The 27,585-nt window shown below is 52.5% G+C and overlaps 1 protein-coding gene across 4 annotated transcripts in view; it reads right to left on the bottom strand.

The window, feature by feature from the left end:
* LOC135900300 (growth factor receptor-bound protein 14-like) overlaps positions 1-27,585 on the bottom strand; it is a 327,836-nt gene that overhangs the window by 164,733 nt on the left and 135,518 nt on the right. Inside the window, exon 1 of one of the 4 annotated variants that reach the window (XM_065429763.1) lies at positions 3,316-3,551. The exons of the other annotated variants lie outside the window; for them this stretch is intronic. The gene's annotated coding sequence lies outside the window, so the exon portion shown is untranslated. Of the gene's footprint in view, positions 1-3,315; positions 3,552-27,585 lie in introns of those variants that run through there. 4 annotated transcript variants of the gene reach the window in all.

Raw genomic sequence — 27,585 nt, 5'->3', positions numbered from 1 at the left:
GTCGAGGAGATTACAGAACATCTACTGTGCTGCTTTCCATGTTTCGAAAATGAAAGACACGACCTCAGCTCTGGTCTAAATCAGTTAGACAAAAAAAAAACGTTCACCTTGAACAAGGTCTTAGGACCATGGCCTGATTGGCCTCGCACATCGCCGCTACAAAAGGCAACAAAAGCGCTGCTGCGATTTTTGAAAGCTACCGGATTGAGCGACCGCCAGTGACAAACAGCAGAAAACTGTTACCACGTCGGCGACATTCACAGTGGACTTTCTCGTCTTCTCTTAATACTTCCCTCCCCTTTACCCTTCCCCAAGTGTAGGGTAGCCAACCGGGCTCAGTCCTGGTTCACTTCTCTGCCTTTCATTTATCCTTCTCTCTCTCTGCCGGCTACGCCATGTCGTATGCTATATATTGTTAGATATGGAGCTGTTTCCTGCGATTACTTCAAGTTCCCCAGACCACATCGGATTGCAGCACAGCTAATTGAGGAATGCAGAAGCAGGAAAGCGCATTCCAGAGGAGCGGCCGAGCAAACAAGTTTAAGGCAACAAGTTCACGTGCCAACAAGTTCGTGCGCCGCCGGGATTAGCAGGTGGGCATCCGACAATGGAGCATGAGCAGCCCTCCCCTTCTCCTCGTTAGAAGTGTATTGCCAGTCTGCGAGGCAACACCACAGAGAGCCGCCAGGTGTGACACCGCGACACGGGCGCCTACCATTGGCAGAAAGTGGCGTCATCGGAGCGGACTCTCCCATTGGTCAAACATGACGTGACTTACTGTGCGCGAAGTGTTTATAAGAAGCCTTCCAGAGAGACCTGAGCATTCTGGGACATGCCCTGATTCCCTGATTCACCTCTCTCGAACTTCTTGCCGCGGGCCGCAGCGTTCGAGTTGCTGCCGGCCCGTAATGACTGTACGAATGTTCATTGACGTCTCACCTCCTGTACATAATGTAGAATAAATCCTCCCAAGTTTGTGGTTTTTCATCCCGAAGTCCGTTCCCCAACCCCTACAATATGCGCAACCCTTTACCGGCCGTCTTCGGCTCGGGAAGCGGATGCTGGTTGCTGTTCGCGACGCGAAGGCGCGGCCCGGCAGCGTGCCAGGAGCTGCAGGCTCGCGACAGTGACGAGCGAGTGAGGGACGGGCAGCCGCCGCCGCTGCTGCCAAGGCACGCGGGCGACGATGCGATGCATCTTTGATGTGCGCGCGTGGAGCGAGGCAGCCCAGACGCGCGCCGCCTCTTCCTCCGTCTGGCGGCCTCGGCGACCACCCGAATTCAACAGCCCGTGAACAAGTGCCATCCCCTGCCAGTCCGCGCGCGCGCCTGTGTCTGCACGCCGGCGTGTTTACCGGCGATATATATTCCGCCGGCGGAAAGGAGGCGACTTCGCCTGCGATTCACGGCTAAGCTGCCACGATGAATGGGCGCTACACGGGGGCTTCGCGAGTCTTTCGTGGATACGTGTTGCATTATACACGAGAAGGTGTACGCGGGCGCCGCGTGCCTTATCTGCGCGGGACGTACACGTACGGAATACACTCGTGGTGGTGGTGGGGGAGGAAATGTACCCTTCGAGAACCCAATGGGGCAGTGTATAGAAACTGGCTTTTACGAATCCGTCGTCGGAATCCATGTACTGTTTTCTCTTTCTCCGAGAAACAGACTTGTCTGAGGAACGCGAATGTTTATGGATAACAACGCGAAGCGGGATTATCCCAATTAAGATTTTTATGAAGGCCTCATTCAGACCTTTTGGCACAACGGGAAGTTATTTGTTATATATTTAACTTCGGTCTGACCTCACGCCACGTTGCAACTGCAAGCGAATAAAAAAATAATAGTAGTAATAATGCGCCGTCCGATTTCCCGACGGCCCACTACAAGAAGAACATACTGAAAACGTGCAATTGGAGAAGCATGCCCCCATAGTTTACTGTCGAATGAACTATCAAGGCCACAAGTATAGCTCAATGGCAGGAAGCCACTTGTTGGTCGCGTGCTGCACGTCGAAATCGCTGTGAGAGCGTTGAGGCCGCATACACAGTTGTGACGACGACATATTGGCGACAGCTTCCCTGCTGCGCCCGACGGTCAACACCGTTTCAAGCGGTAAGCGCGCGTATCAAACGTCTTATACCGGTGGAACGCGTCTCAAGCACGCCGAGCCTCGATCTAGAAAGACAAGCCGCGCATCAGACACAGCACTTGATTTGCTATAGAAGCAGCTGCGGCGCTACGGCACGATCGCGTCTTAGCAGGAAGAGCGAAGGCGCGCCGCGGCGCCGTAAACCGAGCAAACACACGCAGCGCCCTTCATGACGTCGTTCGGCGAGCGTCAGCTTAGCCAACACCACCTAGATAGCACAAGGCCTGTTCACTACGCTCCATGACGTCATGCTACTTGGCCCGAAATTTCCATTGCCAAGGCTGGCGTGACGAAAGCGGCGACGTCAAAGTCACTGTTGCTTACTCGGGAGCATCCCCATTAGATTCTATGGCAGTCGGGCCAGGTAGCATGACGTCATGGATAGGAGTGCACAGGCCTTGTGCTATCTAGGTGGTGTTGGCTTAGCACGGACGGGTAATAAAGTTCTACATAGGGGGCGAGGATTGGGGCTTCCCTCACATTCGTTTCGGCAGAGAAAAAAGATGGCACAAAGTGGCACCCAACTATCACAGAAAAGCAAAGACGACGCGTGTCGGCTTGCGGTGAGAAAGTGTGCGCATTGACCGGATAACGAATCCCCCAGTGGTTCGCGCATGGTCGACGGCCTATCATACAGATGATGCTACGGCATCACGATGTCATAGCATTATCGCACGATGCAGGGCTTTCCAGGATTGAACAGCAATTAACGGGCTATCGAACCACAACAGATGACCAGACTACAACAGAATACAGATGACCAACGCTCTTTGAGCCATGACGTCAAGCAAGGAGGTGGAAAGCCCGCATATCTCAATGGCGGACGTGCGCCCCGCAAAGGGAGCGTCGGCCTTCCGAGACAACGTCACAGTGAGAGGCGCAACTTGCCTAAACACGGCGCCACGATTGCAGTTCTAAGCTCCAATGCCGTATCTCGCTCGCTACCTCTGGACAGCGTAAGGATATCTTACAAAAGATATTCACCTTTCCGGTTTAGGCAAACTGACGCCGGTTACGGGTAAGCGAAACAATTACCGCGGTTATCCTAACCCATCGTCCCTCAAGAGCATTCGGCCCTAAAGACTAACGAAATACAGTGGCTACACCACTACATGCCGTCAGCCCTCGCAGATAGTAACCCAAAAGAAAGAGAAAGGTACCTACGTTTGCAGCCAGGCCTGTGGCGAGGCAAGAACTGCGCACTACGCGGCGTTGTTTTCCCGCCACCAGCGCGGGCCGCGCGGAGCGATGCCCGCATACACACTCGCAGCGCACTTCCCGGACGTCGCCGGCGCGCGCGCGAGCCCGGTAGAACCAAAACACCTCTTTCCACCGTCCTCCCCGCGCGGCGGCGCGGAAGCAGGGAGGCGGCGAGCGGGAGAAGACACCCAGCGAAGGAAGGGCGCGCTAGAGGACACTGACACGCCCGACGGCGCGGGCCCTTCCGCGTTTCCCCAATATCCCCAGCTTCCGGAAAGCCCCGAGTTCCTCCCCAGGTCCCCAGATCGAACCGCTGGCGCATTCCCTAGGACCCCGCACGTACGATGTTCCCCTCGAAATCCTCGCCGTCTGGCCCGAGTTCCTTCTTTCCCAGACGGGAGAAAGGAGAGAGAGAGAAAGCGCTGGCGCTCTTCCCGCCACTCCTGAAGGGCCGCTGTTACTCGCGCGCGTTGCACTTCCCAAAGCCGATTCCGCAAAGAGGAACATTCTTACGCGCTGAAACATAGTCCCGAACACCGGCGCTCAGCGACGCGCGCTGCCCCCGACGTCGAAACTGCACTGTAAACAAAAACAAAGCAGAGTCAGTCCCATGGAGACGTGGAATGCAGCATCGCAGCAGCAGCGTGTTCTAGCCCCGTCGCCTTCGGAGCGCGCGCTTGATAGCTAGCCACGCCAGCAGTGCAGGAACTAGGGCAATTCGTAACAAGGTCACGCAGCGACGGAGGCGTGCTACAATGTTTCAAGTCTTCGCGGCAGCCCAATTGGAGCACAACCGCGGGTTCCAACTCGCTGTTCGGAACTAAGGCGACGCTGCATCGAGTAGGGCGAGCGAGCAGCAGCCACGCACGGGTCGATAACGCTGGCGCACCGAGACGTGGTGGTCCCCTTGGCCCGTGAGGAAGGAGGGCGGGGGCGAGGGGGTGCAGGACGCGCCAGAAGGCCGGCTGCTGGCTGCCGGGGGTCGAGCGACGGGGACCACATTCGATCCTGGCGCCACACGCCCTCCAGCATCCGCCCCCCGAAAGCGTCCTGCGCTCCGCTCGACAGTTAGGTGCAGTGGAGCGGCAACGCCCTTGCAGCTCGACCGCTAGAAGAAAACCAACTCAGTCGATAAGGGCCCGATTTTTACCGTGCCACTGGCTATCAGCTGAGCTTATGGCAGCGTGAGCTGCCATAATTGTGTCCATAATTTACAAAAATACGCGTTCGGGGGCCGTCATGACCGCTGAAACGTGCCACTGCTCCGCCGCGCCAATGAAACGGCGTTTCTCCGTACGACTGCCTCACCCGCTGGTGCAAAGCTGCACAAAACTATGAGGTTTTGCGAGACGCACGAGATGGCACGGTTTGCAAACGGTAACACCAACGTCTAGAAGCCAAGCGTTACCTTGTTAGGTACTGACGTCATCCGGAGAAACACCATAAAGCTACAATTCACTAACCAAGATCGGACAAAAGAGGATAGACTGCAGATATAATATAAAGATATTCGCACGTGCACGAGCACCACTTATGAGTCGTCGTAACCGTCGAAACAATGTCGCAAAAGTTTGAATCTGGCTAATCCTGTTAAGCACGCTCTCATATTAACGTGATAGGTAGTACATTAGCCTGGTGTGTCATACAACTAAATAAAAACTTTTTTGTTTAATGCGAGGCAACTGCTCCTACAAAGAAAACAGTACTACATGGGCTTCGCTCTAACATTTTTTTTTTTGCTTGTCTCAAGCTTTTTACCAGTTCTACTGCTAATGAACTCATTTTTAACACAGAACCGTTATTGCTTTCCCTTATACGATAACGCGTACCGTTATCGAAAGGAAAGCAACACGTGGCTTCGCGTTAATGGAAGTACTTTCGCTCGGACACCAGAGTATCTTGGTTGAGCGTCTTTACGGTACGCTCCACTCCGAGTTGCCCCGCTAAGGCACAGCGGAGCGGCGAGCGATTTTCACGATTTAGTTATGCGTTTAGACCTTTCGTAGCAGCAGCGCCGTCTGGCTAAATTCAGGGCAATGAAAGAAAAGCACCCATTGATCACTATTATAAAATAAAACGATCACACACACACACACACACACACACACACACACAAATATATATATATATATATATATATATATATATATATATATATATATATATATAAAGCACCCCCCGGCTGCCCCGGAAGGGCGGTGGTCCCCGGGTTCGAGCCCCGGACAATGATGAATTTTTCAACTGTGAGGCTTTTCTTTCAAGGAACCCGTATGTGTTTTCTTTGTGGCAATTGCTACAATTGGGTGGGTGTCTGATTTTCCCTTTATTAATTACTTCGCTCCAACTTGCGGGTTCCCGCAAGACTATCACGCCGCATTCTCAGCAGCAGTGCGGCAGATTCACAACAGCAGCTTTTCCGTGTTACGTTCTGACATACGATTAAGAAGCGAACGACGCCCCACCCGAGCAAACGAGGTGATATCGAATGGAGTTCCACAAATTACGTGCTTATTCTGTCGAGCGCTGCTTTTCACCCGCGCGCGAGCTCCGCTAGGCATGGCTCTTCATCCTTCCCACGCTACACTGCCGCACGCGCGATAACATGGCGCCGCCCCCTTCGGAGAGGTAAATCCAGCTTCGGAGCTACCCTATAGCCAGTGCACAGAACCGGTATAAGGCGGATCTCACGGCGCGCTCACTGAACAAGAACAGTGCGGCGCTAATTAGCGACTCTGCGAAAATCGAGGAGGAAGCCGTGGCCGAGAGGTCGGAGGTGCGTGTATATACGTCGCGGCCACTGGATGTTAAAACAAAAAGGCGCTCGCTTCGCCTCTTAGCTGGGCTGAGAACGAAGCGGAAAGAGATGTGGACGAGCATTCGGCACGCAAGCAAGAGGAGTGAGTGACAAAGCCGGCGCCGGTCGGCGAGATGCAGTGATCGACGCGACGCCCACAGCGCGCTGAACGAGGTCGCGGCCGGGCTGCAGCGAGAACAACGACAACAGCGCATATACTTACAACGCGAGCTGGCAGGCGCCCCCCGTCTGCACTAAACGACAGCCACTCTCTCGAGCAGCGAAAGGCCGCGCGGCGAGAGGGCCCGAGCACTGAGCGCGCAAAACACGACAACAATATGCGCGCGGCTGCAGCAGCAGCAGCAGCAGCGAGATCGCGGCCTTCGTCGACAAGGTGATGTAAACAAGCCGGTAGGCAGGACGTAACTATAACGTCCTACTTAGGAGAGGGGTACGGGCGAGCTGGTTTCGAAACACGTTCTTTGCGGCGGGGCAACATCGCAGCGCAAATCGGAGCCCCCGTTACCGTCTATCTCTGTATGTTTAACTAGCTACGGAACCGCTAACTGACCCTGCTCTCCAAACGCTAAACGAGCTCAATAAGGGCGCTACGCCTGCCGTGTCTTGTGCATCGTGGCGCCAGGCTGTAATGCACCTCAAAATACCCACGAACGTTATTGCACCTCGCGTAAGGGGACGATTTTTCGTCAATGGCGCAGCACGTGCGTGCCTGCGCACATGTGGCATATCGCGCGCTCGAGTTGTCGCCGCGCGCGAGCGCAAAACCCGTGGCGCAATGCGAATAACGAAGTATAACGGCCCGCCCTTCCTTCCTCGTTCGCTGCTCATCCTTCGCCAGCGGCGGCGGCAGCTAGAGGCGCAGGGACAAGCGCGCCCAGAATAGCGAGTCGCCGCCGCAGCGAGACGCAGATTCCGCTCGTGGCCGTCCATCGTGCACGCTGCGACGGAGCGCTTCTCTTCCTCCGCTTCTTGCTTTCTCGCCGACGCCCTTCGCGCTTGACAGCGGCTGCAGAGTTCGGCGCGGGCAGGGGACGACGATGATAAGGCGAACCCGGATGGACGGGAGCGCTGAGAGTGCGCGCGCCTCTCGCGGCAAGCGCCGAAACTACCCGCGGGGTGAGGGCACCCGAGGTGGCAGCCGCGCGGTGGTGGTGGGCGGTTTGTCTTGCCGCAGCTTCCGTACAGTTTACGTACGCTCCGAAGGCCACCGTCTCCGCTGACCCGCGCGAAGTAACGTGAGAGTAAGGTTAATTGAAGAAAGTCGTTTTTTTTTTTTTTAAATCAGCCGACGCATGCATCGACGCCTTTGTGCGTACGGGGAGTTATGATGCACGGATATAGAGCGCAGTTCTGGCCATGTCGGCATAATACAACGCGCTAAAGGATAAAAGGACACCGCAGTTTGGATCAACGAATGCTTAAGATCGATGTTTGTTCTGTTGGAGAAGGAAGAGGAAATACAAAGGCTGTAAAGAAAAGAGCAGTATAACACACGAGTGAACAAGGAGGCGAAGAGCTAAGAGCGTTCACAGACACCGGTGGTCTGTTTAATTAAGGCAACGGTATGACGCCCTTACAAGGACGGGGACCGTAGTCGAAGGCGGCAGGGAACCACAGGGAACGATGGGATGAGATAAAGGTGGGGGGGGAGGGCAACTGTACACTTTCTCATCAAAAGTTCTCGTCAGGACATGGCCTGGATGACGCCCGCCAGAACAGTTGTGCGCACACATGGAGAACGGTGGTAGGTGCATCTTACGACAGCACGGGACAGCCAAAAGACATCCGCCGCGGTAGCTTAGTGGCCAAGGCGTTGCGCTGCTAATCTCGAGGTAGCGCGTTTGATACCGGTCGCGCGGTGGCCGCATTTCGATGTCTCGAAGGTTCCAATGTAATCGCTGGTGCCGCTTGGCTTCCAGAAAGCACCACACAATTCGCGTTGCGCACGCAATCAGATTACAAAACAATCGCAAGCCATGACCATCGAAACAAGCGCGAACCAGACCAAAACAAGCCATCCAAACAAGCGCGAGCGGCAGCTGACGCGGGCAGACGATAGCACGAAACGAGCGGTCCGGCGGAGACCTGATACGAGTACGCATCGTGCGATCGGGCGGGTCCGCACGCACGTCACTGAAGAGGCCACTCTCATTGGTCTCCGCCGTTCGCGGCTCCCATCTTTCATCTGCCGTTCCGCGTTCGCGCTTTCATTTTTCGCTGTTGCGCTCGTTAGCACGGTTACGCCGCCGCCGCCGCCACAGGAACGGGCCATTAAGAAAGAGGGAGAGGGCTTGACAGAGAAAATGGTTCTCGGCAGTAGGGCTCTGCTTTACGCAGAGCAAAAGCTTCCTGAAACCACAGCACCCTCTCGCCTTCCCTATGAACATGCAAATGGCAGCGCAGACGATGAAGAAGGATAACGGCGGAGAAGAAAGCGCTGACACCACGTCGCGGTCTTTTAGTCGGATTACTCGGAGTTGTCGTGAGGATAAAGCAAATTGCATAGCGGATGCACGCTCTTCAAAGTGGCTTGTTTACTTGGCACGAGTCAGTACGATAATAAAAAAGGCGTGCGACGTTCGACCATGCACAGGAGTAACGTCAAGCTTGGTTTTACATTACATAGTCCGTAAACACTGACTTGAAGTTGTCCGCGCGGGCTCTAATTCCACGTTGTGATTTACAGCGTCCACATATGTCTGCACACATTAAATTGTTTGAACTGAGAGAAAACCGCAACGTGCCATTGTTCCGCTTTGTGCGACGTCTAGTCAAGCCGCCGCCAAACGTTTACTTAGTAAATCAGTGAGACCAAAGGGGAAAATAGCATGAATGCTGCGATGAGCAGCAATGTTAAACCGGCGCCTTGGGACTCGCTTCAGTAGTATTTCGGTATACATACGAACGCGAACGTTACCAATACTAAGTGCGAAGCACAATCAAAATTCCAACCCGACAAGCAGATTTAGAATTGCTGCAGCAGCAGTCGGTCTCCTTGGTATGCCGGCGTTCTGTAGGCTCGCGCATGCCACCCCGAGCCGGCCTCCGAAGGAGCACGTGCGCAACACCGGGCACGCGCTGCGTGCAACGCGTGCTGCCCTCGAGGACCGAGATACACGTCTTGCGCAACCGGAGTATGGCAACGGCGGAGGGAAAGACACGGCGCAACAAAGCTCGCTGGCGGCGCGACGCATTCCATATCACGTCGTCCAGCGATAAGGCGCTCGCGCTACACGGCAGCAGCAGTGGCGGCACCCAGCACCACTGGGGGAAGGAAGCGGTCGAGCGAGGGGGGCGGTGGGGGGGGGGAGGGGGGGGGGGCAGCGCGTCGGGGCCGCGGCCTTGCCACAATTGGAGTCGCGCTGGGATCGCGCACACACGTCGCGCCGCCTCGGGGCCATTCCAGCGGCGGCGACCGTCTGCCAGTCCGTGCGCGCACGGGCGAGCGAAGCCGGCTGAACTTGGCACGCATACCCACGGGCTGTGGGCGACGGAGCTCGCGCAAATGGCGCGTACGAACGCGGAACGAGTTAAATACCACCCCCACGGGACGTGCACGCGCTTCCGGCGCATTTGCGGCGTCGACGACGCGTCCCTTATTCCGCACCGCGCCGTTGTGAAGCACGACCGAAATGCAATTCGCGGAGGTAACACGCCTTGATCAGCAACCGCGTGAAGGACCTTTTTCGGCCGCAGACATACAGCTCGATCCTATCGCTCAAGCAGCGCAAAAGTGACGCGTTGTCGCACGACACGTCGCAAGCGTGTTCTGTGTGGTTGCATATGCTTAACGGCACGAATGATGCCACGAAACGTGCGTGTACACAAAACGCCGTAATTCTGACAAAAATACATCAGAAGGTGGCTTCACAGTGCATGTACGTTATAGAGGGCTTACTCGTCAATGGCACAACCAAACCCGGAAGTCGAGCTGAAAATGTTCACGTCTTTGTTTACGTCCTCCCGCCCTATCTCTGTGCATAGCACATCGAAGGAAAGCGCGACAGCGCTAATGCAGACCAGCAATGGATGTTACGCGTACAGAGGGTAAAAAAAAGAAAATGTCAAAGGGCGTTTTGCGCATCCGATCGTGCACGGTCGTCAGCCAGCATGGTCGAACGAAACGCGTGCTTGCGCTGCCCGCAGCGACCGGTCCCAGGGCAACGCGCGGGCCTCGGCTGCTGGTCCGGCACGAAAATGACGTGACTCGAGGACGCGTCGGGATCGGTGTGTACGACGCATGCACGTTCGGGCACGGCCCAGACAGCCGTTGACGCACGTCCGTCGCGTGTCCGCGTGTGTGTGTCGTCCTCCCGATCAATTTGGCCGATTGGCCGCGGCGCCAAAGCGCAGCAGCCAGCTCCGATGGTGCGCGCTCGCTCCCGCGCCTGCCTCAACTGCAGGAAAGAGTGGCGCCGCACAGATGGTGGAGCGCCTCCGCGCGTACGGTTCAGCCAGTGGGTGCGCAGCGGTACCGCCAATTTAGGCACGCAGCCGTGTCACATACTAGGGGGCGGGCATACGTGCAGCTGCCACGGAAGTGCGAGAGTTGCTCCTCGGCCGATCAGTCATTGCAAATAGTCGACAGATTGATTCCCCACAAAGATATCTCGATAATCAAATGCTCTTTCGGAGGATTCCCGTGGAATTAGTATACACTGTGGCGTAGCAAATACCAATTACACTGGCGCGGTTAGCCAAAGTTACGAATTCTATCTGGAACGTGGGATGTGCGTCCGTGCGAGTGAGTGCATGAGTGAATGAATACGTGAGTGTACGTTTGATATCAAAACAAAATCACTCTCCCGAAACGATACACGGCCTGTGCACTTTCCTCTACAAACTTGCAGCGTTACCGCAAGGCGCCTGAACTTTGTGAAAACACCGCGCTGTTTACGCAGTAAAAGCGCTGAAGGAGCTGCGAAAGATGGACGATCGAGGTCACATCGCATAACTCGCAATACATTTTCGCCACCACCGTCGGCACAGGTAGTCGTGCTTTCATAAATCCGCGTATGGAGACGAGGGTCCGCCCGCATCATGGCGCCGCCAGAAGCGACGCGCACACGCCCGCGACCTTGTGGCTTTTTTGGGAAAGCGTTGCTTGCGGTCCAGGCGCTCTTTGAGGCGCGGGTACGCATCCAAGCAGTACAGCTAGGGTAACCACGCTGGTCCGGTGTTCTCGGCCATCGAGAAAACATACACTTTTTCACGACCTGGATAGCGCCAAGCGCGACGCCACAGTGAAGCAAATCAAGATGTTGTCAATGTCCTAGCCGTTCGACGCTCGAGTCAATAGTCGTGTCACGGTGAAACTGATCAATGAATGGAAAAATACGACTGTCACACTAGGTGCTGAACGACAAAGCCAAACCTAACACAGCCAAGAACTCCAAGCCAGCTTTCCCGCATAGCGAGCATTCCTTCCGAGGCAGCTGCAGTCGAAGTGTCTTTGCCGTGCGGAAAAGCTACCTGTAGGTGGTTCTGCAAGCCGACACTGGGAACGCGGACTTGCGGAAACACGTCTACGCTGTTCGCATAGACGTGTTTATATTGTCATCGTTTGGTTAATACAAGAGAGCTGTACAAGTACGTTTGCTTTCACTTTTTGTGCGTAGTTACGTAGCATTCCGAGCTTCCACGCAGGGGCGCCGGTTGTGGGCGGAGCTATACGGGCGCCGCGCGCTCATTCGTACCGCGTGTCCCCGCATCGTCGCATGCGGCAAGTCGCACACGACGCGTCGTGCGGCGGATCGCACGCAGAATCGCACCACGTGTCTCGCGCGCGCCGTCAATCCGCTCTTTCCACCGACACGGGCAAACTCTCACTCGCGAAGCGGTCGAGAGGGGTCGACGACAGTGGAAAACGGCGCCGAATGCGCAGGTGCTCCGAGCGAGAGCCAGTGACCCACAGAAGCGGCGCGGCCGGTGGGGGCGGCGTGAACGAAGGGACGGGTAGAGGGGGGGACTTAGATGGGGGCCAGCTGCAAGTATGGGCACGCGCCAGTCGCATGCAGCTGTTCTGTTTCTCGAAGCCACGCGAAGAAAAAGTGAAACGCGCCACGCGGCATCGCACACCTGTCCGGCCGGCCGGCGCACGCATTGTTGTTTCTTTGTCTCCGCCGACGCCGAAGGACGCGCGTCCCGCGCGGGCCAAGCGTTTGTGCGCGTCGTGCATTAGACAGTTTTAGTTTAGCGTACGCAACTATAACGTGCGCTATACGCTATATATAGCGTATGCTAAGCAGCGCATGTTTTCTACAATTTTAGTTGGCCGGCGACATCTTCCGATCTCAGAAGCCATATGCCGTCGTTGCAGCTATTTCGCGCCTGTAGCGATAGGTGGCGCTGACATCTCGAACGTTCGTTAGGCTTCGACTCGTTCGAAACGAGAAGCGTTATCGAAAACACCACGAGCTTATCCATAATACTCTGTCATCGAAGCGGCCTGAGACTAAGCGAAAGCCGTTTACACAGTCATTTGCTAGAACGAAGTGCATTTTACAAACGCAACGCCAAATTCAATTCGAAGCGGGCAGCCGGGACCGCCGCAATGTTTCCCGCAAACTCCGCAAACCCCGCAAAAACGCAAACGCTAAAGCTATGTTCACACTACGGTCGTAACGCGCGTAACAGCTCTTCCGGCGTATCGAACGTAACGGCTTTAAAAAGCGTTACGGCAGTTAAGCCGGCACCTTTGTTCACATTTACTGCTGCTTAAATTACGGCTTCTACAACAGGCCAATCAAATTTGGAGCTGCAGAATCGACGTCACCAGCGGTCCAATATGGCTCCTGTCAACATGCGAGCGCTGGCCGAGATCAAAGAAATTCACGCTCAAAACAAACTTATAGTCACGTATTCAATCGCCCAAAGACGACGAAGGCGACGCAGAAGGGTTTGGGTGCGGCAAGTATTTCTCAACAGGGCCGTGGACGGCGATTTTCATAACCTTTTCGCCATGCTCCGAGTTGGTGACGTTGCGATGTTTCATAACTTCATGCGCATGTCGCCCCAGCAGTTCCGCTTCCTTGAAAACCTAATGAGACCACTCATCGAAGTTCGGAGCACGCATCTGCGGCCATCGATTTCCTCGGCGGATAAACCGGATGAACTGAAAACAGTCTCGCAAGGCGCACTGCAAAAATTTTCACGAACACAGCCAATCGTGCGCACGGAATGGCGGAATGGCACTTCCCGCGCCCGGAGCTGTCTGCAGACGGGAGGACGGAAGTGTCGTCACCGGTTGTTGAAAACCGAAAGCTTATCGGTCATTGGCTGTGTCGCAACGGTCGTAATATCGCAGTCGTAAATGTTGCCGACCCTTTAACACTCTCACCCACGATTTTCCCGTGAATTGCGCACGTTGGTACCTTTACGTTCACAGTCTGAACTAGACGCATACGCTTGTTGCGCTTCCGCTTACGTATGTTACGAAAAATCGGCGCCTTACGAACGTAGTCTGAACATAGCATAACTCGTTTGCGTTTCGTACGGCCGCTATACCCGCTATTCCGTTTAGCGTTCAGCGCATGCGCAGTGACGACCCGCGATTTTTTAGCGTACGCTATACTTAAACTGTCTATTGTGATCTTTGCGCGGAGATTGGAAGCGCGAAACTTATTCCAGGTACGCGTGTGTGTTTACGCGTCTGATGGCATGAAAAGGCAACGGCGCCCCACTATATTCACCGTTGCTCCTATAATGAAAAAATAAAGCATAATAACAAAAGAAATCTGTCGTATATTGTCTCACTTATCCTTCGTGCCCTGTCCCCGTAAACTAAAGGCTGCACGCACAATAAAACACATGCACAATTCATTCGAAGACATGTCCACGCATTATTGCGCGGTAGTCTTGAGAGTGTATACATTAACAATGGTAGGAGGTAGAGAAGAAAACGATATATATATTGTAGTGGATCCGATTCCGCCGCCGCCGCCGCCATGAGCGTCTGCACAACGAGCGGATGTTTATGTTCGCGGCGCCGGCCTCCCCGGCGTGGAAGTCACGTACAATAAAGTTTCAGTTTTCACCGCCGCTCGGCTGCTCGCCGGTCGCTCTCAAAGTTCGTTCTCTTCTCTCTGCGCGCGTCTGTCTATAGCGGACGCATTTCGCGCCCCTATATATATATATATATATCACATGAACTTAACGGCGCACCATGAGAAAAGTGTTTTGAAACATTTCCATGGAAAACAATCATAGTGGCCTGCCGTTTCACCCGACATTAAACGGGCTCACGTATTGTAAAACCCTGATGGGTTTTGCAAGAGCGGCGCAATGGCCAAAACGTGAGCTAAACAGTAGCCTAAACACGCAAATTAGGCGGTCGAACGTTTTGAACGGCAGGGGGGGGAAATAATATTCTGAACACGCACTCGAACACATCGTATGAAGGAAGAGCAGGAATTAATGACCGTCTGAGCGGGCCCTGAATGTCTGCGCGACACTTTTCGCACACCTCGACACTCGTGGTCGGTATAGAAGTAAACTCCGCGTCTACCCACGGAGTGCTCGTGCGGTGCCGCTGAATCTCTCTCTTATGGTTCACATATAGCGAAACGCCGTATAACTACGTCCCGTTGGCGATTGCCCCGAACAAGCTTGAACAGACGGTCGAAATGTGGGCGCACTGTAGCTACTAAATGCGGCGCGATAGCCTTCGCGGTTACAATCCGCGGGGCAATATCGAGCCGCGCGTTTCTGTTCAAAGGCGATTACGCCTAGAAATAGCCAAGAAAAACCCCCCAGCCTGCTCTGCGCGCGTACACACGGAACTGTGCGCTCTGAAGCGGCGCTCCCGTCGTAGGAGGTAAAAATACAACGCGAGAGTCCCGTTACGGACGTGTGTTGACACACGGTGCAGACGGCCGCGTGTGCTGCGCGCGTGCGCGATCCCTTAGGACACGGAAGCGAGCGACCTTCCAGGTGCTCACGCCGTCAGGGCGGCCTTCCGAGCGCGAGGGCGAGGAGGGTAATGTGCCCGCGGTAGAGTGGGAAGAAGGGAGGGTGGGGGGGAGAGAGAGAGAGAGAGAGCAATAGAAAGGGACTTTACGAAGAGAGAAAAAACTAAAGGGTAGAGGAGACATCGATCTTAGGCGCGGAGGCGTGCACGACGCGTCCCTGACGAACGCTACGCTTACGCAACGCTTACACTTTCTCTCCCTCCCCCCCCCCCACATTACGTGGGGGGTGGGGGGGGGCGGGAACTGTTGCCTTCATCCTCCCGCTACGCGAAGATCGCCGCATTCCACTTTCCTCGCTAAACGCGCACCGTTTCTGTTTTCTTCTTGAAGAGGAATGAGGTCACGTATAGAGTGTGCGCTATAAAGCGTAACCTTGACACGCTGCACCGCTGCCAATACGAAACGCGAGTCATGCATGCAAGCTCGGGCCTACGACGTCACACGAGGGAGTCGAGGCATGGGATTCCAGCAGCCGAGTGAGCAAGAAAGAATGAAAGAAGGAAAGAACGCCTGCCCCGTTTGTGTGCGGTTGCCCACGGCCCGAGCTCGTCACTAGAAAACGGCGACCTTTTGCATGACGTCACTCCATGGAGTACACACGCTTCGATACGCGCGCCAAACGTAAAAGTGACGTCAGCCCGTCGCTGTCTTACGCAATTAACGCCTCCGTCAAAAAGAAAGAAAAGTCGCTCCACCGAAAAAAAAAAAAAAAACCTCATGCCATTCCAGTAATCGTGCCACTTCATGCGTTCTGCATCTTCCAGTTTCTGGCTGCAGGCCCTGCAACAAAGCGCTCAAGTCACAAATCCGAAAACTTTACTTCCCGAGCCCGCATATAGGCTATACGGGACGCAGCGTTACAGCTTGACAATATGTACGCTACACGGAAAAGCCCTTGACCCACATGAACAGTTCACTCTTTGCGCAGCGACATATAGACAAATACGCGACAGCGTTTTCCTCATTTCCTCTTCCTTCTCTTTTTTCGACTTTCGAACGGACTAAAGCTTCTCCACGCGTGCTCGACAGTCTATTCAATACCATCTTCGGCGCGAACAACAGAAGAGGCTACGAAGGCGCTCTTTCACGCGAGACACTGCATGCATGGTCTCAACAAGACACTATAATTTCTGCATGCCGCGTGTAGCCTATTTTATGTGTGTTCAGTGTCTGCCGTATCTGTGTGTGTCATTTTGTCTATGCTATAGTAGCATAGACACAAATAGCAAGTAGCATGCTATATCCACGGCGCCTGGCGAACCTCCACAGTTTTCACTAAACAGTCTCTCTCTCTCTCTCTCTCCAGCCCCAAAAGCACACATCTTTTATAGCCCCGTCGACCAAGAAAATGATAACCTCGATCACCCTTTGCCAACGATACATTAGCGCGCGCACCGCGGACTGCAATAACTAGTGAAAGCCACAGGCGAGGCTGAAAACGCGCGTCGTGGTCCGCGTAAGAAAGAAACGACGGAGAAGGAAACAGGGGGCCCGCGGTACGTATCCGTCCGCTCGCCGTAATAGCGGGTCGCCGAATACTCGGTCAGGGCCGCCCGCGCATGCCACGACGTCCGGCCCGCCGGGGGAAACCGAGCCTCGCTATACACGACTTCCCCGGACGACGCCGCGTGCCATGCCCGCGGTATCTGTGATACACCTGCGAGAAAGAGAGAAAACGTTCCGAACCAAGGCTTATACGGCCGTTCGTCTCCGAACCGAGCTGCCGAAATGGCGCGCATGCGTTTCTGCGTCACTCGCGATTGCGCGCGTGCAATCGATGCCGCGCGGCGATTAAAACGCGGGGAAAACAAGCCCACCTGCTGGCCTCTTAGCGAAAACAGGCTCCTCGGGAGTGGAATAACGCGGGCTTAACTCTAGATCGCTTCTGAGCGTTCAGCCGATGAGAACGGGATATGACCTTAGCCTCAACTGCTGCTCTTGCATGCATATTTTCCAACTCGCAGCGTATGGGCAGCCCTGTGCCATACACGGGGCTCTTATAGGTCGGACAGCGCGTGTTATATCATCGCTACAGAGCCCCCTCCCCCGCAATAAGGTATAATCACCAAGTGTGTGCTTGCGCGCGCGTGTGTGTGTGGGCGTGCGTGCGTATGGGCGCGCGCTGTTGCAATCGCAGCCTACGACTCATAATGCGAATCAGTTTCATAACGTGAAACTGACCCTGCTCTATGTTCGCTGTGTTGTGGGTGTCCTTACTGCTTTCTGTCAAATGATACGACTGTTTGTAGGGAGATGGGCCTCGTCAGGCATTTTTCCTTTTGCCCTTCTCTTAAAGTATTTACTGTACAAGTGCTACACTTTGAATAAATTTCACTTCAGAGATACGACGTGCGAGCCGCCGCCGAGACATATGAGATACGCATCTCGGAGACGCCAGTGCAAACCGATGCAAAAAGCATTAAATTGAAGTCCAATACGGCCGAGTTCAGGAAATGGAAAGCAAATGCGCTTAAGAGAGTAGCCTCCGTTTATAGCATGAATATTGAATCGGAGGAAAAGCGCCATTGAAGCTTTCTTCACGTACCACACCCCGATTCCAATATTTCCTCTGGCAAACGACGTAGTTCGAAGGTGAGGCGAACTCTTCTGGTCAGTCATACACCTTGCGGCAGCGTTACCGACGCAGGAGCATATTATATAGAGCTGTGATAGAAAAGAACCATGACATCAAAGGGATTAAGTATCTCAAAGTAGCATAGGGACTACGAGATGCTTGTCGCAGCGAAAGGTTCCGGATTCATTTTGACCACTTAGCGAGTCTGTCACCATGTCTTATACGGTACTCTCAGTTTGCCTGATATACAAGCACAGTGTACTTACTGCCTGTAAGGTTTTTTTGTTCCTCACATATCGCGTGATATGACCGAATAGCACGGTGTCACGGCGACCGTCTGTCTATTCTCGCTCGCGCTCATACCTGCATCGTTTCAGCGCATGGGTGGCGCGACGGACTAGCACAACGCGGTATATAACGAAATGTCCGAAACAGCGAAGCCGGGTCAGTATGTGCAGTGGAAGAGCCGGACATGCCCCGTATACATGCTACGGATACATACTACGCGCGCGAGCTTCGTCTCCTGAGCGAGGCGTGGGCTCGGGCGGTGCAGAAACCCTGCGGGCGAGACACGCTCGCGACCTCGGCGGGAAGAACACGAGCGCCGCGGACGATGGACCGCGTCCGATAAACAGGCAAGCGCGAGACAATGGGAGTGACAGACAGCGCGAGGCCAAGCTAGGTACACACAGCTGCGTGAGCTACGCACGAGCACAAAGTACACGACGAAGACATGCGCCGTGTGGCGTAATAATCCACGCGCCGCGAGTAAGGCTCGCGTGAACGCACACATTCACACGCCCCCCACCCCCTCAACACTGACGCGCGCACAGATACACGCGCATGCAAGTGCACGCACGCCGGTCCTCAAAACAGTGCCAGGCCAAACAAACACTGCATGTATACCTCTATACTCACTCTCTCTGCCGCGCTGGTGGCTTTCCCCGCGAGTCCTTGCCGACATCGATACGGCGCGATCGAAACGTTGTTTTCCTCTCCCGTTCCGCACTCTGTGGCCACGCAGTTTTTCTACGCACGCAGCGCACGCGGACAACGCGAGCGAAACCAAAACTCCGCCGTCGAAGGAAAAATGGCTGTGGCTTAGGTAAGGTTAAGCCCAGGATGCGAAGCATACTAGCCTTTATTTTAGTTGTTGAACCACTGTTTAGACTGGTGAACTGCTGTTGCTTGGCTATATTTGGTTCGGCTAGACGAAGAAACAACTCATGCATTACTGCTTGGCCTTCAAGAGTGGAACGCGACGGCGTTCCCGTCGACCCGCCAAGGGGTGTAAGACAATGGGCTACAGGGCAGCGACTACGCGCCCCGCATTGGACGCGGTGAGCGTCGAGCAAAGCAGCGTTCGGCGCGGCAACGAAATGTGCGCCTGAGCAAGAGACGCACGCCTTAGAAACAGCTCGTTTCTAAGGCAACACCGCATTCACTAGAGGCGCTTTTGTACCGCTTTGAAGCATCGTACTCGCGGCTCAGTGGTAGCGTCTCCGTCCCACACTCCGGAGACCCTGGTTCGATTCCCACCCAGCCCGTCTTGCAAGAGTTGAGCCAAAGCCACTTCTCCTCTGTCGTGACGTCACGGTGTCACGTGGTTTCATGGCGACACCGCCGCGCCTGAGGAGCTGGGTTGAGCTCTCGTAATATGCTTCGCATAAAAAATAAATGATGCAGAGAGCGCAGCACAGCGCGCACGACGCGAAACAAAACAACGCGTCGCGTGGCACGCAGCAGGCAAGGCACGAGGTCACCCGACGCTGCCGCCGCCGTTCCTGCGTCGGCGCTGCGGCCGAAGCGGAAAACCGAAACCTCGCGTGGCCGAAAGCCGCACGAGGGTTCTCCGCTTTCACGCCGCCGATCCCCCACTCGCCAGCAGCAAGCCTGCAGGCCCACGCTGTTTATCCCGCCGGCTCGCTCCAGTTGGGAAGGCCGATGCGCGTGTTGTGCTTTGATCTCGCGGCAGCATATCCACACCCCACCCCGCCCACATTTCCTCTTTGCAGCGGCGTCGTCCTCCTCCGAAGGCGAGCTGAAAAGCGAGACACCCAACTAAGTCCCCGGCATACACCGCAGGAATGAAAGACAGGCGGCGATTTCGTAAACAGCCCCCCGAAAAGGGCCTCCCGGCCCGCGTAGCCTCAGGCCGATCGACGCCTCTCTGCCCGGCAGCTCGCTCTATCATCGGCGACTCCTGGCTCTACTCAGAAATCGAGACGTAACACAGGCCACAGCGATCTCTGCTGTTCTTCCTTTCAGTCGTGCTATCCCGGTCACACTTCTTCGTCTATCCGTTCATTTCTGCTATGCGGTGCGTGTTTAACACCACGTGTGTGATACACCAATACGTTGGATGCTTAACTGCCGATAACCAACCTTAAAACACAACTACAGGGTAGATTGCTTCGTATGAATCAAATTGTCACTCTCTAATCAAAACATGGAGTGCGAATTTGGGCGGGAGGCAGTTTGGTGCGGATCGAAACAACAAAAGACAAGTGCTGAAAATGGTGAACAGCAGCAGTAGTCCTTACAAACAGTCGTATAATGATTGGAAGTTCAGCACAACCGTCCCTCCTTACCAGTGGCGTAGCCAGAAATTTTGTTCGGGGGGGGCTACGCCACTGGCCCCATATATATATATATATATATATATATATATATATATATATATATATATATATATATATATATATATATATGGGGCCAGTGGCGTAGCCAGAAATTTTGTTCGAGGAAGCTTTAGCTCCGGTGCTCCTATTTAAATACATGTAGAAGGGCAATTCGTTTTTCCCTGCAACCACTTCACCAAATTTGAGGAGGTTTGTTGCATTTAAAAGAAAAAGTTTAATTCGAGTGACTACTGGTTTCGAATTTTTCATTTAGGTGGTCAATCATTTATTAAAAATTGGCCAAATCGAAAATTTTCAGAAAACGAAACTATCAAGTTTAAAACTCCGTGACTCAACAATGAAAAATGATATCACAATTCTGTGAATTGCATCTAATAGTACATCTACAGCGGACAAAATGGATATGTTACACATGAATCTCAAAAAAATTTAGTATTGTGGAAATACGGCTTGTGCAGAACCCTTGTACACAACGTAACCAATTCACGTAAGATACAAATTGACATAGCAAACTTGTCCGCTTTGACTGTTATAACAGATGCCGTTTACAGAACCACAATGTCTGTTCTTCATGCATAGCTATTAGTTTGTAAACGTCGTGCTTCTATTTTTTCAAACTTTCGAATTTTTCAACATATTTTAAACAAAATTCAGGCCCTAAATCGAAGTTGTGTTTCCAACAGAACTAGGATTTAACTTTCTCTCTCAAATGCAACGAATTTCAACAAAAGCGATTACCAGGATTATCTAAGAAAAGCGTTTCTGCGTTTTACAAGTATTTGAATAGGCGGCGTCGGATTGGGCCCGAGCTAAAGTTTCCTCTTAAACAATTTGTCAAGGGGTCAAATCCATGAATAATAACTGCATTGTCATTGCCAAAGATGCTGCAAACGAATTCTTGAACGCTACGCACAGTCAAAACAATAAAATATGTATTTTTTCATAAAAGAATATACTCGTATGTGCCAAAAATTTTGCCCATAATCACTGATATCAATGCTTCCATATTTTTGTCTATTTAAGTAAAGAAAATATCACACGAACTTTAGCACTATATCAGTTCGAAACCAGGAAAGCAGTGCATGCCACTGATATGAAAAATTAAAAGGCAATGAACTGAACAAGTTGAGGACAAATATGATAACGAAACTTTGTCATTTAAGAACCGTGCTTACATTCTTGTATATATGCAATGGTCAGTGAAAAATCTCAATGACGCTGTAATTTGTTTTAATGTATTACGCAGGAGCAGCTGTCACCGGTCGTGTATCGTGAGTAATTGCACCGAAATCATAGTCGCAACAGAAGGCACGTATAAAAAGCAGGAATTCTGCAAGGTATACGAGGGCAAGTCAAATGAATGTGAGCCAACAACCGGGTACTATATTTAAAAGTAGTCTTCATGAGAATTTAGACATTTGTCCCATTGACTAACGAGTCACGTGATTCCCGTCTTATAAAACTCCTTGGGTTGCTGCTTCAAAAAGTCTGTATCTGGTTCCCTTGAGCTCTTTTTTCGGTTGCCCCAAAATGTAGAAGTCGCAAGGTGACAGGTCTGAGCTGTATGGCGGATGCTGCAGCGTTTCCCACTTGAACTTTGCCAGTTTTGTATTAACCACATAAGCGACGTGGGGACAGGCATTGTCGTGGAACAAGATGACCCCATTCGTCAATTTTCCACGTTAATTGTTCGTTCTTGATTGCGACACACTGCCGTTCTGGCATTTCACAATATCGGAAACAATTGATAGCCTCTCAAGATTTAGCAAATTCTATCAGTCATGGACCCTTACGACCGAAAAAAAAGTCAACAACACCATTCCAGCGGGAATGATGGCCTTTGCGTTCTTTGGGCGTGGTAAATTCGAATGTTTCCACTGTAAGCTTTGCCGTCGTGTTTCAGGCTCGTAGTAGTGGCACCAGGGTTCGTCCCCGATCACAAATGCAAACAAGAAGTCGTCATCCTCATTGTGATACCCGATCAGATGAGTCAAGGCAGCGCGAAACTTCTCCGTCTTCTCGCGATGGATCAAAATCATGGGAATCCATTGCGCACCAAAGAGCCGATAACCGAGAAGCTCATGAATTATGGCGTTCCGCTCAAGGAACGCGGTGCAATCCTTCGAGTCCCCACAGTGATGGCGGCGAGCGACCATTGTTTTTTTTTTTCTCGTCTACTAGCCAGAAAGCTTCCAAAACTCTGTCAGGTGAAAATCCACTCGGCCAGAGCAAACCGAACGCCCACCGAAGTGCACCGCGCGGTGGTCGGGGCCATACGAGAAAAACATATGCGCTCTGGCTTGCTCTGGCAGCCCGCGGGTAGGGTAGCGAGAACAAAAAAAAAATTGAAGGGGCTCAATGTGTCCTCGGCGAATAAAAGTCAAAGTAGAAAAAATAAATAAGAACGTAGTTACTTTGGCTGGCTTTAGTGTCTTGACATGGATGTTCTGGCGTAGGTTAAAAAAGAATGTTGATATTTTTTATGTGACATGACGGCACAAATGAACCACCCCAACGCATCGTCTCATTGGACCTCGCTGCGTGCTTTGTCAACTCGTCTGCTAGTGTGTTGATTTGGCTTGTCTCGTTGTATGTTCCGATGTAAGACTTTAGAAAAGTCAATGGACCTTTGGCGTCAAATGTTTAAAACAACATTAAACCCACAAAGTTCCGCAATTGAAAATTTAAAGCACAACTTTGGAAATGTCAATGCACGTTTCACATCAAGAGCTTATTAGATTTATACCCATAAAGTATCGCAATTGATATCCATGCGCTCCATAGATTCCGTGGCCTCAGTGAGATGCCGCGGCGAGCCCGCTCACAGTCAAAGCGCCCTTGAAACTTTGTGCTCGGATGGGACTGCTTGGCGTTATGTGACTGCCGGTGTATGGGCGTTGCCACGAAATCCAGCCCGAGTTCGCAATCTTTACTGTTAAATGTCTTTTCGAGCGTCAAAAAGACATTCTATAGACAAAATCCAGAGTGATTTCCGGCCCCGGCGGTCGCTTTGGTCGGCGGTGCGTGGACAGCACGAAAAAATTTCGGGGGGGGCTGAAGCCCCATAAGCCCCCCCCCTGGCTACGCCCCTGCTCCTTACCCCCTACTCCCCCCACCCCCGCAAAAAAAGAAGCGTTCAAGTTTTAAAGTACTAATTTTAGATGACGGAGACATGATTAATAGCCAACAAGACGATCAGCATTTAAAACAAGCACAATACACGCGCGCGGTCGCGCAGACACACACACACACACACACACACACACACACACACACACACACACACACACACACAACACACACACCTTTCCTCCATCGGCACGCACTAAAGTGAACTAAACGCAGCTGCTTTTCAGTCCATATAATGAAGACGTTGTTCTCCGCAGTCGTACGTCAGTTTTCCCGCGAGAGCACTCATCAACGACGCGCACATCTGACCAGGGCAGTTACAATGCGCGCGGTGTTGTCTCCGGCGAAGCATGATACATCGCGTTTCTCCATAGCTCTCGGCGGCGGTAGAAGTTGGCCAGAAATAACCTTTATTACGACTTGCTGAAGTCTCGCTGATGCGGCTGCGACGCGCCTGGCAAGACGCCACGCGGAAGAGGCGGAGCAGAGCACATAGCGACGACAGGAGTTTCGCGCATTCGATCGCAGCAACACGCTGGTCCGCTTGCTGATGCGTGTAACTCGCGGCCGACCATGAGCAGGATAAACTTAGGAAAGAGCGAATGAGCGAGAAGGAGGAGGAGGAGGAAACAGCTTCTTCTCCGACAGAAAAACAAAGACGCCGTCAGCACGTCACTACCGAGGCGCGATGATGAGATGCCTAAAGTGACGTGCATACATGGCTTACGATTTATACCTTGGATTAATCTGCCCGCAAAGAGATTACTCTCAAGAAAGCCGAGAACCTCGTGGCCATCGGCCATGATGTACAATCACGCTTGTGCAGTATTTCGGAGGTCACGAACCTATGCAAACACCACGGGCGATGGTGACTCGCTCTTCTAAAGCGGAATTGTTCAGGCGTCGGCCCTTCCCACCGCCTTTCTGTGGCGGTGCGTAAAACCACAAGTTTAATCAATGAAATGACACTGATTAAATTTGTGGTTTTACGAGCCAAAACCACTTTCTCATGTAAGGCACGCCGTAGTGGGGCACTCCGGAAATTCCGACCGCCTGGGGTTCTTTAACGTGCACCTAAATCTAAGTACACGCGTGTTTTTCGCCCCATCGAAATGCGACCGCCGTGGCCGGGATTCGATCCCGCAACCTCGTGCTTAGCAGCCTAACAGCACAGCCACTAAGCAACCACGGCGGGTGTTTCTGCGGCTTTAAGCATTGCGCCTTGCAACTTTCGACGTCTAGAGGCGCGTTTTTTTTTATCTTTCTTTTTTTTTGCGTGCACGCACTGCAAATCGCAAGAAAACTGTCGAGCGCTTATTACGAGCTACACTTAAGCGTGCGAAAGGAGAAAAAGAAGGAATGAAAGAAAGCGGCAGCTTTAATTGCCACACAATTCAGTGATATAGCGGGGCGCACCAAACAGGGACGCACGGCATGTATACCCGAAGTCTCTCGGGCGTCGCAATCACGTGATCATATCTCCCGATGGAGACAAGCGCTGTCAAGCGCTTTCAACAAATGACGTGGTGGTAATGCACTGCTTTCACTAACACGACCACCGTTTTGGTTAAGCACGAGCATAAGCATATACCGTGAACTTACGGAAGCATACGACACTGCGCGAGATGTGAAGACGGATGGCTGAGTAAAGCCATCGGCTGCTCTGACACTTTTTTTTTTTACAGCGAAGCTGTATATATGGCTAACAGGTTCGTCCGTCCGTCCGTCTGTTAGCCTATACGCCGACAACTCCTCTGGCGAACACCCATACGTATGCGCGAAAAAAAAAAAAGAGCGAGAGGTGCGCGATTGGCTGCGCCAGTAGTGACGCCGTTGCTCTCCGTCACAGCTGAGCCCGCGCGCAGCAGTTTCTCTCCGGCTCCGAAATGGGTAGGCCACGTGTCGTACGTACCCCCGAGGAGCAGGCAGCTTTCGATCAGCAACGCAGCGAACAGAACCGGGAACAAACTCGTCTACGCCGAGCTGATGCTGCAACCCGGGCGCAAGAACAGGCGCGTGCAGCCGAGCGCAAGCAGCAACTTTGCGCCGAGAATCCAGCAGCCTACCAAGCCGTCGTTTAATCAACCGTCGGGATTACCTCAGTGATAAACGCCGGCGCCGCAAGTTTCAGCTTCCCTGGGTAGCCATCTGTACGGAGTGCTTGAGCGGTATTTCTTTTAAGTGGTTGTCAGAGATTTCAATTGTGTCATCGTCGTCTGTGATTAACACCCAAGGAGGTTATAAAGAAAAAGAAATTATAACCTTCTTGTTATCAGCATCCTCTCTTGTATATGACCATGTATATCATCTACCCGAGTTTCCAGTAAACGCTCAGTTGTTCGACGGCGCTGGTCCGTGCTTTCCCTTTCTTCTACTCTATATACTTGCACGCTGGTCCTCACGAATACCTTACAGCCCAATTCGCAAATCTATTTTTTGCTATATATGACGACCATACCTACGACAAACGCCACATATGCTGACTTACGCATACACGCTCCACGGCAGTAACACAGCGAACGAGCGCAAGTATTAATCGCACGAGAAGTACAAACGACAACATGAAACGTTTACACGGAAGTATACGTGTCCGCATCGGTTGCGCAGACAGTCAGGAAAAAGAAAGGAAAAGGCAAGGAGATGCAAAGATGGGCCGACGTGCAAAAAGAAAGAAAAGAAAAAAGCCACTGGCGGCGGCGGTGTATGCAAGAACGCGTATTATACTTATATATATAACCGTGCACGCGTGTTTGCCGCACTGGCGTTAGCCACGCATACATATGCATGTCGGCGCACATTTATCCAAGCTCGTCGTGCACTGCAGGCACACAACCGCACTAGAGAGAGACTAATTGGCGTGCACGAGCAGTATACGTACGCCAGACGACTCGTTTTCGCCCCCCGTCTCCGTTTGCACACAGCGCTTGCACTCGTTGAATTACGAACAGCGCAGCACGCATATAGAAGACGTTTACTTGCCCCATCAGGAAGGAGAAACGTGCGCACTGCAATAGCTTACGCTTTTTTCTCCGTTCGTGGCTGCATGGTTCCAGAAGTGCTTCTTTCCTGATAAAATCAAAATTACAATTACACTAAACCCTGAAACTAAACTGCGCCGTCTCGCGCCGCGAAAATTAATGTCGCCGTTATCAAAAAAAGCCTGCTGTGACTGCAGAGAACTTTGGTTAGGGTCGATATCAAATGCAGACAGCCTAGCCTGTTTCAAAGAGCGTTAGGCTAGAGTAATCGGTACGAATTCTTTCTTATCGGAATTCCAAGCAAGACAGGCGTTTATATACGTACGTATATATATATAGACGTATCGGTGGATACTTGCGGTGATGAGCGCTGGTCGAACAAGAGACGTCGCCAGAGCTGCGACGTTTCGACAAGGAGAATCATCTTCCTCAGGCCAACGCTGGCTCCCAGCGATATTTTTCGGTCGACCATTCTTGACTGCATCTTATTGCAACGTATAAGGCGATCTCACACTCGAAGTACTAATGCTCTATCATGGTTAAGTCATGGTACTAAGTCTCTATCATGGCTAAGAATGTTTACACGTAAGGAATGCACGCCCGCGTGGTTATGAAGTCAATACGTTGACGGTTGAAAAAACAAAACAAAAAGTCGTTCCGCCATGAGCTGCTGCTCTTTTCTTTTTCTCCATAAAGGTCGAGTTGCCGCAAATACGCTATGTTTTCAGAGCGTAAAGAGTTCGCGTAATGAGTTCGCGTAAAGAGTTCGCGTAAAAGAGTTGCGTAAAGAGCTGCGTAAAGAGTTCGAAAAACGCGATGTTTTCAGAAAGTAGTGCGTAAAGAGTTCGAAAAACAAAAACAACCTGACCACAACAATTATTTCGATTTCGTTCTTTTTCGCTTTAACGAATATCCACGGCGCTTCGTTACATATGCAAGGAAATATAAGGTGGGTATCTTAAGTTATGGGGTTTTACATGCCGAAACCACGATCTGATTAAGAGGCACACGGGTGCTTTCGCATTTCGCCCCCAAAGCGGGTATACCTTAGCAAGTTCGATCGCGACGCTGACAGTGATATACTGCATGCAACTCGGGAAGGAATGCAACTGGTTCCCTCGTCGCC

This window comes from Dermacentor albipictus, chromosome 1, assembly GCF_038994185.2.
Source record: "Dermacentor albipictus isolate Rhodes 1998 colony chromosome 1, USDA_Dalb.pri_finalv2, whole genome shotgun sequence".
NCBI classification, from domain to species: Eukaryota; Metazoa; Arthropoda; class Arachnida; order Ixodida; family Ixodidae; genus Dermacentor; species Dermacentor albipictus.
Note: the sequence above shows the minus strand (reverse complement) of the source record. Positions and strands in the feature narration are given on the sequence as shown.